This window comes from Carassius gibelio, chromosome A6, assembly GCF_023724105.1.
Source record: "Carassius gibelio isolate Cgi1373 ecotype wild population from Czech Republic chromosome A6, carGib1.2-hapl.c, whole genome shotgun sequence".
NCBI classification, from domain to species: domain Eukaryota; kingdom Metazoa; phylum Chordata; class Actinopteri; order Cypriniformes; family Cyprinidae; genus Carassius; species Carassius gibelio.
In genome coordinates, this window is record NC_068376.1 from 30,564,148 (window position 1) to 30,577,808 (window position 13,661).

General features: G+C 33.1%; 1 protein-coding gene across 28 annotated transcripts in view; it reads right to left on the bottom strand.

Moving 5' to 3' along the window:
* The window catches only part of LOC128016052 (uncharacterized), an 87,021-nt gene that overhangs the window by 16,915 nt on the left and 56,445 nt on the right, over positions 1-13,661 (bottom strand). The window lies entirely within an intron of this gene.

The window sequence follows — 13,661 nt, forward strand, 5'->3', positions numbered from 1 at the left end:
AGGATTTGATAACACTGTAAAATAATGTCTAATTTGTTAACATTAGCAAATTCATTGATAACACTTTATAATAACTGCACTCATTAGTAAATAGTCAGTTCATGCTTTATAAAGCCTTGTCCCAATATTAATAGTCAGTAGTAAGCAGTTTATAAATACAGCTATAAATAGCTTGTCCTTGGTTTATAAGCACATTTATTAAAAAGGAGAGTAAAGGGTCAGTTATCTTCCTATGAAAAATAAAAGATAAAAATAAACAAACAACAACACAGATTGATACAGAACTCAGAAATTTTATTGTGGATTTATGATAAAATCAGCCTGTAAATGAATTCATACTCCTCCTCATACTACTCCATACTCCTTTTTCAACATGATGCCAATATACTGAGATGTTAAATTGTGAATGGGTTTAGGATAGCTTAAATGGTGTTGCCATAGAGATTTATTAAAGTAACATAAAAAATACAATAGTTATTTTACTATATCTTTAAAATTTTTCATTGTAACTCTTCATAATTTTTTATATAAGTAGAAGTCCTCATTTGAAGGAAGCACAGTAAGTTTCATAGCTTTATCATTTTCAAGAGCCAGCATAAAATTAAAACTATCATAACTTATAAATCAAGCTTGCAATTCTTAGTACCTATAATGGCCACCAGAGGGAGCTATAGGATTACTTTTAAATAATTATTGGAGAAACGAGTATGATTTAAATAATTTATAGAAATCTTTCAAATAAAATAATATGTATTTTAGGAATTTTACTGATAAAATGACCCTCACTTAATTAGAATAACAAGCTGAAGTATTGTGAACTGTATATTAAGAATAATTCTTAATAGGCTTTATGGACAGATACGTTTTAAGTGACTCTTGAAGGTTCAGCACCACATCCTCTTTTACCACTGTTTAAAGAATTAATCTTACAGAACAGGTGTGAATGAATTTTGGATAGCTTGAATGGTTTTGTCGTGGTGATTTTTTGAAATAATAGTAAAAAAGGAACCAGTAAAAAAAAGTGCAGCTTCTAAACACTTCAAAAAAATGTACACATAGAAGACAAGTCATTCTGAGGAAATATGCATAGTTTCATGACTATACAACATTATATGGATGACAGAAAATTAAAAAACATACATCTGATGTCACTCTGTCCCTCTGTCACTGTGTGTGTGTGTTTGTGTGTGTTTTAAGTGAATTAGGTGTGAAACTATCAGTGAGCATTTAGTCTCCAGCGCCAACATTTTACAGAACTGCCACTTTCCTGGAGTCTCAGAATTACAATGTGTCAGGTTCTGAGAGATCTAAGATTCCAAAAAATTATTTAATTAGAATACCATGAAGTATTGTGAAATACTATATATTAAGACTTTATATATAGGCTTAATGAACAGATTAGAGTGACTCGTGAAGGACCAGCACCACCTTCTCTTGTCCGATGGTTTGAGGAATATATCTTCCAGAATCCGGGATTAAGATTTAGGAGCTCATTTTTATTCCACCTCCTTTCCTGAAAGTCTGTCTTGCAGAATTGACTAAAAATTAATCTTCACATTAATTCCTAATTCTTTTGCAATTCTTTTGTCAGTTCTTCTTGACCTGTATTTCTCTTCCAGCTTTCCTGGACTATTGCATAGCACTCATAAATGATTAAATAAAAAATACTGGTAGTTATTAAGATTGATATGGTTTGGAATTGGTAAAATGTGCTTGGAAAAAAATCACAATAAAACAATGTTTTAATGTTTAAGTTTGGAATATTAACTGACATGAATGAATGCTATATAAATATTGTTCATGTTAACATAATGTTTATAAATGAAATCTTATTGTAAAGTGTTACTAAAGTTATATATATATATATATATATATATATATATATATATATATATATATATATATATATATTGTTCTGTGAATGTGATTTTAAAGTCTAGATGATTCGGATTAACCCTTTAACTGCCATATCAAGTTCAAGTTCTAGTTCAAGTTCAATTTATTTGTATAGCGCATTTACAACAGCCTCCTGGCTGACCAAAGTGCTTTAACATAAGAGCAAGAATATTACACATACATAAAAATAGACCAGACAAAAAATTTAAAACCACCCATTTCAAAATGTAGCATAACACAGTAGTCAGTACACTAAGGAAAATAAAAAAGTTTTTAGCAAAGATTTAAAAATAGACAAGGAAGGGGCCAGTCTGATCTCTAAAGGCAGGGTATTCCAGAATCGTGGCCCAGCCACTGCAAATGCACGCTCCCCTCTACGCTTCCCTCTATCCTTTAAAACCTCACTGCCAGAGGGATATTGTGAATGCATGTGCCCGCTGGGCACAGTTTACCTGATGCCACCGGGGTGGTGATGGCATTGGTGGCTTGAGCCCGCCATCGCTGCTTGCAGCTATATTTTATTATTATTATTATTATTATTATTTTTTTCTAACGTTACGGGGGCTTTTGGGGCCCTTAACATGCTTAAAAAGTCTTGAAAATTGGCACACACATTGGACCCTGCGGCCATTAGGGCCGGGCAGAGACTGATACACGGGCGTGGCACAGGGGCTCTACAGCGCCCCCTGGAATATGGAGGGCCATATATCATACATACTTGTACGTAGACATACGAAACTCGGTACACATATAGAACTCATCAATACAAACAACTTTCGTATTGCATATCATAGGCTCCGCCCAACAGGAAGTTGGCTATTTAGGGTTTATTATTCATATTTGTCGTCAAAGTTGTGGGGGCTTTTGGAGTCCTTAACATACTCAAAAACTCTTGAAAATTTGCACACACCTTTGGATCTGTGGCCTTTAGGAGCCTGCAGAGGTTGGGACCCGGGCGTGGCACAGGGGCTCTACGGCGCCCCCTGGAACACAGTCATTAATATTGATGTATAGCTCACACATACTTACACTTATTAATATGAAACTCAGTACACATATAGATCTCATCGTGCCGAACAACTTGCGTATTGCATGTCATAGGCTCCGCCCAACAGGAAGTCAGCTATTTAGAGTTATGTAAAAATCGCATGCTCTGGAATTTGATATACTTGTCATAGGTTTTTTACTCGATTGCCACCAAACTCGGTCAACATGATCTCAAGACATTGGGGATGAAAAATTGCCAGGGGATTTTTGATATCTCGAACGGTTTGCTCGTAGCGAGGCGTTTAATTTATGGCGAGAATTGAGAAACAGGAAGTGTCTAATACCATCCACATACATTTCCTAATTTTAATCAAACTTCATCAGATTATTCATTGTATGATGTCGATCGCATATATGTGACTATTAGGAGTCAAAGTTATAGCGCCACCAACTGGCAGCAGGAAGTGTGTCATTTTCAAAATGCTTTGAATTCAGCATCTTATTTTTACTCGATTTGCTTCAAACTTCATCAGAATAATGTTAAAACACAGCCGATATAAATCTGCTGGGGGGATATTGATATCTAAAAATATTGTTGCCGTGGCAACATGTCAAACTGGAATACTTCTCAGGTGATTTTGAGGCATATAACATGCTTAGAATTTCATCAAACTCAGAACACATATCAGTATTAGTGACAGCTAGACACTGGCAAAAGTTCATAAGAGGGCGTGGAAGAGGCACTCTATAGCGCCACCTTTTGTCAAAAGTGAGGGGGTTAGTTTTAGCTACAGACACCAAACTCAGTACAAAAATTGTTCTTATCAAGACGGACAACTTTCTAATTCACAGTCATCAGCTACGACCAACAGGAAGTCGGCTATTTTGATTTGAATGTGGATTGTTTTTTACATTTAGCTGTGAATTAATGCATACTGCTCAGAGGAGAGTAACACTATACACACCAAACTTGGTGTACATGTTGAAAAAACATTGAGGAACTTAAATTGTGAATGGGTTTTGGATAGCTTGGATGGTTTTGTCATGGTGATTTTTTTAAATGACAATAAAGATGGAATTATTCATTTTCCTGCATTTTTAAATTCCAAACACTTCAAAACCTTTTTTCATACAGAAAAAAAGTTATTCTGAGTAAATATGCATAGTTTCATGACTTTACAACACTGTATGGATAACAGAAAATTTAAAAACTGTCAGACATCTCATATCACTCTGTCCATCTGTTTGAGTGTGTGTGCTTAGACTTCCATTGTCTGAGAGAAATAGTGCCCCTACAGGTGCAGTTACCGGCAAAAAAAAGGGAGGAGACTGTCTTTTGGTTTCACTTTTAAATCGGTTAAAATACAAATAAATACTTGGATTTAATTCACACTGACAAGCTAAACCAACATATATGATTATTATCAGGTCAGGGCTCATTAATAATTTATGTGTGGTCAGTGATACGTGAGAAACACGAGAGATGAATCACCGCTCTGAGCAGGAGCGTGTGGAATGACGAGCTCAGAAAAAAACGAGTTTATTCTTGTTTTATAGCTATTAAAAATAAAGTATTGCAGCGATATCACACAATTCACCAATTAGAGCACACCAAGAGCTAAATTAAGATGTTTTTGAACTGTTTGTGTGAAAATGAAATATTCGCGGCTGCCTATCTGAAATCACTGCCTCCGATCAGCGCGCACAGTGTCACAAGTTCAAAACTGACGAATTTATTCTTGTTTAAGAGCTTTTTAAAATAAATTATTGCCATAAATGCACACAATACACCCATTATAACACAACAAGAGCTAAATACAGGTGTCTGTGACCCGTTTATGTGCGCAAGACTATATGAAAGCGCGACTGGCAGAATAACATATATCTCTCGAGCTGCAGGATTCTGCCTTTCGTCGTAAGAACGAACACATCACGGACAAGATTATTTCAAAATACATAATAGCTTGGCGAATATAAACGAAAACAGCCACGTGAACATAAACTGTTGAGAAATAAATCTGAAGTGGATCTACTGGAATTTAATATTAAGTGACCGCATATACCAGCTGCTTCTGTCTTCAATTTTAATCTATATAAAAAATTAAACTCATTCATCTTGGCTGCTTTTTTAATGTGTGTACGTATTTATTTATTAATTTGCTCTAACAAGACTTAATCTATATTTAATTAAATCAATTACATTTTATTTTACATTTGATTTTTCCATTTCTGCATCTAAACGCCTAAAAACCTAAAACATGCTCTATTATACTATTGTTAGCAATTTCTTTATCGTCCAATTCATCTGGTGTACACACTTTTATTTTCATAATAAACTTGTTTGTTAGATTATACACAGTTATAGTGGTCTATAATAAATATTGACAGGTTTTATTCAAGCTGTTTAGAATGATTGCCGTAGGCTAATTTTTTAAAATGTAAATCCAAAAAGAAAAAAAAAATTAAATAAATAAAAAACATTGGAAAAGAATAACTTGTACTTTTTTATACATTTTGTATAGTTTCATAGTTTATGCATTATAGTTATAAAAACAAACAAATTTAGCCACTCACATAAAATCTTAGGCCTTATCCTTTTCTGACAGTTTTAGGGATTTTTAAAAATCCTAAAAAACCTTATTTGTGCTGCAAATAATAATTTCAAACTAATTTGATACTGACCTCTGACATCCTGTGACATGATATTTATTTGAATTTACATAATCTCATGGATGTAACAGTAAATCAGTTCAGCTCACAGATCAAGACTAAGCTGTAATGCAAGCAGAACTTTCACAAATGCTTGTAGGTCAATAAAATCATTACAAAACACTTACAAATCATTTAAGGGATTTGATAACACTGTAGAATAATGTCTAATTTGTTAACATTAGTAAATGCATTGATAACACTTTATAATAACTGCACTCATTAGTAAATAGTCAGTAGACAGTCATGCTTCATAAAGCCTTGTCCCAATATTAATAGTCAGTAGTAAGCAGTTTATAAATACAGCTATAAATAGCTTGTTCTTGGTTTATAAGCACATTTATTAAAAAGGAGAGTTATCTTCCTATGAAAAATAAAAAAAATAAAAATAAACAAACAACAACACTGATTGATACAGAACTCAGAAATGTTATTGTGGATTTATGATAAACTCAGCATGTAAATGAATTCATTCTCCTCCAAGAAGACACAAGTAGTTCACACCAAACTGTTTTAACATGAAGCCAATATACTGAAGATGTTAAATTTCGAATGGGTTTAGGATACCTTAAATGGTGTGGCCATAGCGATTTATTAAAGTAACATAAAAAAATACAATAGTTATTTTACTATATCTTTAAAATTTTTAATTCCAACACTTCATAATTTTTTATATACGTAGAAGTCATCATTTGAAGGAAGCACAGTAAGTTTCATAGCTTTATCATTTTCAAGAGCCAGCATAAAATTAAAACTATCATAACATATAAATCAAGCTTGCAATTCTTAGTACCAAAAATGGCCACCAGATGGAGCTATAGGATTACTTTTAAATAATTATTGTAAAAACAAGTATGATTTAAATCATTTATAGATATCTTTCAAAGAAAAATAATATGAATTTTATGTATTTTACTCATAAAATGACCCTCACTTAATTAGAATAACAAGCTGAAGTATTGTGAACTGTATATTAAGAATAATTCTTTATAGGCTTTATGGACAGATACGTTTTGAGTGACTTGAAGGTTCAGCACCACATCCTCTTTTACCACTGTTTAAAGAATGTATCTTACAGTACAGGTGCGGATGAATTTTGGATAGCTTGAATGGTTTTGTTGTGGTGATTTTTTGAAATAACAGTAAAAAAGTAACCAGTAAATGTCTTTTATTTTTTTAAGTGCAGCTTCTAAACACTTCAAAAAAATGTACACATAGAAGACAGGTCATTCTGAGGAAATATGCATGGTTTCATGACTATACAACACTATATGGATGATAGAAAATTAAAAAACTATCATACATCTGATGTCACTCTGTCCCTCTGTCACCGTGGGTAATGTGTGTGTGTGTGTGTGTGTGTGTGTGTGTGTTAAGTTAATTAGGTGTGAAACTATCAGGGAGCATTTAGTCTCCAGCGCCAACATTTTACAGAACTGCCACTTTCCTGGAGTCTCAGAATTACAATGTGTCAGGTTCTGAGAAATCAAAGATTCCAAAAAATTATTTAATTAGAATACATGAAGTATTGTGAAATACTATATATTAAGACTTTATATATATGCTTTATGAACAGATTAGAGTGACTCATAAAGGACCAGCACCACCTCCTCTTGTCTGATGGTTTGAGGAATATATCTTCCAGAATCCGGGATTAAGATTTAGGAGCTCATTTTTATTCCACCTCCTTTCCTGAAAGTCTGTCTTGCAGAATTGACTAAAAATTAATTTTCACATTAATTCCTAATTATTTTGCAATTATTTTTGTCAGTTCTTCTTGACCTGTTTTTTTTTTCTTCTTCTTTTCTGACCTCATGACCCAGTCAGCATTTTTGTACAATGGTCAAGTCTTAACTTATCCATTTCTGTATTGCATTTGTGTTTGATATTTCTCATGGGTATTACATAATTTTCGACTTTGAGTTAAAACAGTTTGAGTTCAAACTCTTTTTTAGCGCATTTCATCTGTAAAAGAAAACATGCCTAATAATTCTGCATATGAATATAAGGAGTTTTTCTCTTCCAGCTTTCCTGGACTATTGTATAGCACTCATAAATGATTAAATAAAAAATAATGGTAGTTATTAAGATTGATATGGTTTGGAATTGGTAAAATGTGCTTGGAAAAAAATCACAATAAAACAATGTTTTAATGTTTAAGTTTGGAATATTAACTGACATGAATGAATGCTATATAAATATTGTTCATGTTAACATAATGTTTATAAATGAAATCTTATTGTAAATTGTTACTATCTATATATATATATATATATATTGTTCTGTCAATGTGATTTTAAAGTCTAGATGATTCGGATTAACCCTTTAACCGCCATATCCTTTAAAACCTCACTGCCAGAGGGATATTGTGAATGCATGTGCCCGCTGGGCACAGTTTACCTGATGCCACCGGGGTGGTGATGGCATTGGTGGCTTGAGCCCGCCATCGCTGCTTGCAGCTATATTTATTATTATTTTTCTTCAAGGTTTCGGGGGCTTTTGGGGCCCTTAACATGCTTAAAAAGTCTTGAAAATTGGCACACACATTGGAACCTGCGGCCATTAGGGCCGGGCAGAGACTGATACACGGGCGTGGCACAGGGGCTCTACAGCGCCCCCTGGAATACTGAGGGCCATATATCATACATACTTGCACGTAGACACACGAAACTCGGTACACATGTAGATCTCATCAAACCAAACAACTTTTGTACTGCATGTCATAGGCTCCGCCCAACAGGAAGTTGGATATTTAGGGTTTAGTATTCATATTTTTCGTCAAAGTTGTGGGGGCTTTTGGGGTCCTTAACATACTCAAAAACTCTTGAAAATTTGCGCACACTTTGGAATCTGTGGCCTTTAGGAGCCTGCAGAGGCTGGGACCCGGGCGTGGCACAGGGGCTCTATGGCGCCCCCTGGAACACAGTCATAAATGTTGATGTATAGCTCACACATACTTGCTCGTATTAATATGAAACTCAGTACACATATAGATCTCATCGTGCTGAACAACTTTCGTACTGCATGTCATTTGGCTCCGCCCAACAGGAAGTCAGCTATTTAGAGTTATGTAAAAAGCGCATGCTCTGGAATTTGAAATACTTGTCATAGGTTTTTTTGCCGATTGCCACCAAATTCGGTCAACATGATCTCAAGACATTGGGGATGAAAAATTGCCAGGGGATTTTTGATATCTCGAACGGTTTGCTCGTGGCGAGGTGTTGAAATTATGGCGAGAAATGAGAAACAGGAAGTGTCTAATACCATCCACATACATTTCCTGATTTTAATCAAACTGCATCAGATTATTCGTTGTATGATGTCGATCGCATATATGTGACTATTAGGAGTCAAAGTTATAGCGCCACCAACTGGCAGCAGGAAGTGTGTCATTTTCAAAATGATTTGAATTCAGCATCTTATTTTTACTCGATTTGCTTCAAACTTCATCAGAATAATGTTAAAACACAGCCGATATAAATCTGCTGGGGGGATATTGATATCTAAAAATATTGTTGCCGTGGCAACATGTTAAACTGGAATACTTCTCAGGTGATTTTGAGGCATATAACATGCTTAGAATTTCATCAAACTCAGAACACATATCAGTATTTATGATAACTAGACACTGGCAAAAGTTCATAAGAGGGCGTGGAAGAGGCACTCTATAGCGCCACCTTTTGTCAAAAGTGGCGGGGTTAGTTTTAGCTACAGACACCAAACTCGGTACAAAAATTTTTCTTATCAAGACGGACAACTTTCTAATTCACAGTCATCAGCTACGATCAACAGGAAGTCAGCTATTTTGATTTGAATGTGGATTTTTTTTTTTACATTTAGCTGTGAATTAATGCATACTGCTCAGAGGAGAGTAACACTATACACACCAAACTTTGTCTACATGATGCCAAAACATTTTAAACAACTTAAATTGCCAATGGATTTTGGATAGCTTAAACGGTTTTGTCGTGGTGATTTTTTTAAATGACAGTAAAAATGGAATTATTAATTTTCCTGCATTTTTAAATTCCAAACACTTCAAAACCTTTTTTCGTACAGAAAAAAAGTCATTCTGAGTAAATATGGATAGTTTCACGACTTTACAACACTGTATGGATAACAGAAAATTAAAAAACTGTCAGACATCTCATCTCACTCTGTCCCTCTGTTTGAGTATATGTGCTTCAGACTTCCATTGTCTGAGAGAAATAGCGCCCCTACAGGTTCAATTCCCGGACTTTTACTTTCACTTTTAAATCGGTTAAAAATACAAATAAATACTTAGATTTAATTCACACTGACAAGCTAAACCAACATATCTGATTATTACCGGTTCAGGGCTCATGGATAAATTATTTCTGGCCAGAGATACGTGAGAAATAGGAGAGATGAATCACCGCTGTGATCACGAGCGTCTGGAGTAAAGAGCTCAGAAAAAACGAATTTATTCCTGTTTTAAAGCTTTTAAAAATAAATTATTACAGCGATATCACACAATCAACCAATTAGAACACACCAAGAGCTAAATTCAGATGTTTTTGAACTGTTTGTGTGAAAATGAATTATTTGCGGCTGCCTATCTGAAACCACCGCCTCCGATCAGCGCGCACAGTGTCACAAGTTCAAAACTAACGAATTTATTCTTGTTTAAGAGCTTTTTTAAATAAAATATTACCACAAATGCACACAATAAACCCATTGTAACACTACAAGAGCTAAATGCAGGTGTTTGTGACCCGTTTAAGTGTGCAAGACTATTTGAAAGCGCGACTGGCAGAATAACATATATCTCTCGAGCTGCAGGATTCTGCCTTTCGTCGTACGAAGGAACACATCACGGACAAGATTATTTCAAAATACATAATAGCTTGGCGACTATAAACGAAAACAGCCACGTGAACATAAACTGTTGAGAAATAAATCTGAAATGGATCTACTGGATTTTAATATTAAGTGACCTCATATACCAGCTGCTTCTGTCTTCAATTTTGATCCATATAAAAAATGAAACTCATTCATCTTGGCTGCTTTTTTTAATGTGTGTACGTATTTATTTATTTATTTATTTATTTATTTATTTATTTATTATTTTGCTCTAACAAGAATTAATCTATATTTAATTAAATCAATTACATTTTATTTTACATTTGATTTGTCCATTTCTGCATCTAAACGCCTAAAAACCTAAAACATGCTCTATTATACTATTGTTGGCAATTTCTTTATCGTCCAATTTATCTGGTGTACACTTTTATTTTCATAATAAACTTGTTTGTTAGATTATACACAGTTACAGTGGTCTATAATAAATATTGACAGGTTTTATTCAAGCTGTTTAGAATGATTGCAGTAGGCAAATGTTTTGAAATGTAAATAAAATAAAAAAAAATTAAATAAATAAATAAATAAAAAACATTGGAAAAGAATAACTGTTGTACATTTTTATACATTTTGTATAATTTCATAGTTTATGCATTATAGTTATAAAAACAAATAAATTTAGCCACTCACATAAAATCTTATAGGCCTTATCCTTTTCTGACAGTTTTAGGGATTTTTAAAAATCCTAAAAAACCTTATTTGTGCTGCAAATAATAATTTCAAACTCAAACAGTAAATATTCAGTTCATGCTTTATAAAGCCTTGTCCCAATATTAATAGTCAATAGTAAGCAGTTTATAAATACAGCTATAAAAAGCTTGTTCTTGGGTTATAAGCACATTTATTAAAAAGGAGAGTAAAGGATCAGTTATCTTCCTATGAAAAATAAAAAAAAACAAAAAAAAAAAAAACAAACAACAACACAGATTGATACAGAACTCAGAAATTTTATTGTGGATTTATGATAAAATCAGCCTGTAAATGAATTCATACTCCTCCAAGAAGACACAAGTTCACAGCAAACTTTTTTAACATGAAGCTAATATACTGAAGATGTTAAATTGCGAATGGGTTTAGGATAGCTTAAATGGTGTGGCCATAGCGATTTATTAAAGTAACATAAAAAAATACAATCGTTATTTTACTATATCTTTAAAATTTTTCATTCCAACTCTTCATAATTTTTTATATACGTAGAAGTCATCATTTGAAGGAAGCACAGTAAGTTTCATAGCTTTATCATTTTCAAGAGCCAGCATAAAATTAAAACTATCATAACTTATAAATCAAGCTTGCAATTCTTAGTTCCAATAATGACCACCAGATGGAGCTATAGGATTACTTTTAAATAATTATTGTAAAACAAGTATGATTTAAATCATTTATAGAAATCTTTCAAAGAAAAATAATATGTATTTTACTGATAAAATGACCCTCACTTAATTAGAATAACAAGCTGAAGTATTGTGAACTGTATATTAAGAATAATTCTTTATAAGCTTTATGGACAGATACGTTTTGAGTGACTCTTGAAGGTTCAGCACCACATCCTCTTTTACCACTGTTTAAAGAATTTATCTTACAGAACAGGTGTGAATTAATTTTGGATAGCTTGAATGATTTTGCGTGGTGATTTTTTGAAATAACAGTAAAAAAGTAACCAGTAAATGTCTTTTATTTTTTTAAAGTGCAGCTTCTAAACACTTCAAAAAAATGTACACATAGAAGACAGGTCATTCTGAGGAAATATGCATAGTTCCATGACTATACAACATTATATGGATGATAGAAAATTAAAAAACTATCATACATCTGATGTCACTCTGTCCCTCTGTCACTGTGGTTAATGTGTGTGTGTGTGTGTGTGTGTTTGTGTGTGTGTTAAGTGAATTAGGTGTGAAACTATCAGGGAGCATTTAGTCTCCAGCGCCAACATTTTACAGAACTGCCACTTTCCTGGAGTCTCAGAATTACAATGTGTCAGGTTCTGAGAAATCAAAGATTCCAAAAAATTATTTAATTAGAATACTATGAAGTATTGTGAAATACTATATATTAAGACTTTATATATAGGCTTAATTAACAGATTAGAGTGACTCGTGAAGGACCAGCACCACCTTCTCTTGTCCGATGGTTTGAGGAATATATCTTCCAGAATCCGGGATTAAGATTTAGGAGCTCATTTTTATTCCACCTCCTTTCCTGAAAGTCTGTCTTGCAGAATTGACTAAAAATTAATCTTCACATTAATTCCTAATTATTTTGCAATTCTTTTTGTCAGTTCTTCTTGACCTGTTTTTCTCTTCCAGCTTTCCTGGACTATTGTATAGCACTCATAAATGATTAAATAAAAAATAATGGTAGTTATTAAGATTGATATGGTTTGGAATTGGTAAAATGTGCTTGGAAAAAAATCACAATAAAACAATGTTTTAATGTTTAATTTGGAATATTAACTGACATGAATGAATGCTATATAAATATTGTTCATGTTAACATAATGTTTATAAATGAAATCTTATTGTAAAGTGTTACTAAAGTTATATATATATATATATATATATATATATATATATATATATATATATATATATATATATATATATTGTTCTGTGAATGTGATTTTAAAGTCTAGATGATTCGGATTAACCCTTTAACTGCCATATCATTTAAAACCTCACTGCCAGAGGGATATTGTGAATGCATGTGCCCGCTGGGCACAGTTTACCTGATGCCACCGGGGTGGCGATGGCATTGGTGGCTTGAGCCCGCCATCGCTGCTTGCAGCTATATTTTGAAATTGAGATTTAAGCATCATCTGAAAGCTGAATCAATCATCTCTCCATTGATGTGTGGTTTGTCTGAGATACAACTATTTAAAAAGCTGGAATCTGAGGGAGCAAAAAAATCTAAACATCGAGAAGTCATCTTTAAAGTTGTTCAAATGAAGTTCTTAGCAATGCATATTACTAATCAAAAATCAAGTTGATATATATATATATATATATATATATATATATATATATATATATATAACTTCATGGAATATGATCTTAATATCCTAATAAATTTTGGCATAGATCATTTTGACCCATACAGTGATGCAGGCTGTTGCTACAAATATACTCGTGCAATTTAAGACTGGTTTTATAGTCATTAATTCAGTCAACTGTACATTTATGCTAATG